This window comes from Monodon monoceros, unplaced genomic scaffold, assembly GCF_005190385.1.
Source record: "Monodon monoceros isolate NGI ecotype Baffin Bay Population unplaced genomic scaffold, NGI_Narwhal_1 Super_Scaffold_18, whole genome shotgun sequence".
In the NCBI taxonomy this organism is placed as follows: Eukaryota; Metazoa; Chordata; class Mammalia; order Artiodactyla; family Monodontidae; genus Monodon; species Monodon monoceros.
Genome location: NW_021703774.1, coordinates 9,467,096 through 9,468,370, shown reverse-complemented (window position 1 = coordinate 9,468,370; position 1,275 = coordinate 9,467,096). Strand labels below are relative to the sequence as shown.

At 47.0% G+C, this 1,275-nt stretch overlaps 1 pseudogene; it reads left to right on the top strand.

The window, feature by feature from the left end:
* The first annotated feature begins 216 nt into the window (after positions 1-216).
* Positions 217-806, top strand: LOC114899495 (annotated as a pseudogene).
* The last annotated feature ends 469 nt before the right edge of the window (positions 807-1,275 follow it).

Below are 1,275 nucleotides of genomic sequence, written 5' to 3'. Positions count from 1 at the left end.
TGGTCAGTCAAGACCACAAAAGAAATGTAAACACATTACCTAAATGGTGGCTGCAATTACCTTTCAAAAGAGAGAGGTGTGTGTGGTGAGTCTAGCCTCCAGCTCCTTGGCCCGACGCTGACGCCACCGCCGCTTGCACTCCCGCCTCAGAGCGCCTGCTGACCCCACGTCGACCCCGCCGGCGCCGCAGTCGACGTTGACCCCACGTCGACCCCGATGCCGTCTCACCTCCCGCAGCACACTCGCCCAGGTGCCGTGTCTCAGAGTAAGCCATCCGCACTGCAGGAGGAGTGGTTGCATGGCTCTTGGGTGGAATTACACTTTGGCAATAATGGGAACGCCAGCGTTGTTCCACTCTGTTTCTGTTTATAATGGCGACGTGGAAGAAATACTGCTGGGTGTGCAGCATGAGTCTGGACGGAGTAGCCCCACGACTTCTCTGTGTGACCGCCCACCTCGCTCATAGACCTCGCAAGATACCAATGGAGCTTCCAAAGCAGACACACTAATATTGATGAGAAAAACAGCTCTCAGTCGGAGGAAGATTACATGGAGACAAAGAAAGACGGAGAAAGCCTCTTGAAGAAAAACTCAGACTGGATATGGGACTGGTCAAGTCGGCCAGAAAACATCACTCCTCACCCCCACCCCCAGTTCCTCTTCAAACCCCCGCAGCGCACGATCGCGCTCAGCTTGAGGAACACGAGTGTTAGGGAGAAAGGGGGCATCTTCTCTGCAGAGTTTCTAAAGTTTTTCTTCCGTCTCTTCTCTATCTGCTAGCCATGGGGTTGGGTATCTATATCTGAAGGTTACTGAAAATATCCACCAAAACCTTTTAATGAAGAATTGGAATCCAGCTTTTTCATTTAGTGGGAATTTACATTGGGGTTTGCAACGCAGCTTACTATCATCTTGGTCCTTGGGTAGCTGCACCACTTGTGTCATTTCTTCTGTAAATGCCACATTCCGAATTCAGTAAAATAAAAATAAGACACTTAAAAAAAAAGAGTGGTGTGAGTGAATATGGAGCATGTGGAGTTGAGAGGGAATTTCATTATAAAAACACTAAAACACTCCAGGACTCTGGGTGAAATGTTCATGAAATTAAAAACAAAATTATGTGGAAATTTCCAACAGAGGTGCCTACAACTATAATATATACTTAATCATTACTGGCCTCCCCGATTTAGCCACTCGTGTATGGCTACAATGGAAACAATGTGAAGTGGGAGAAATATCAACTTTTGTAAGTGGGTATTTTCAATGAAATAATAA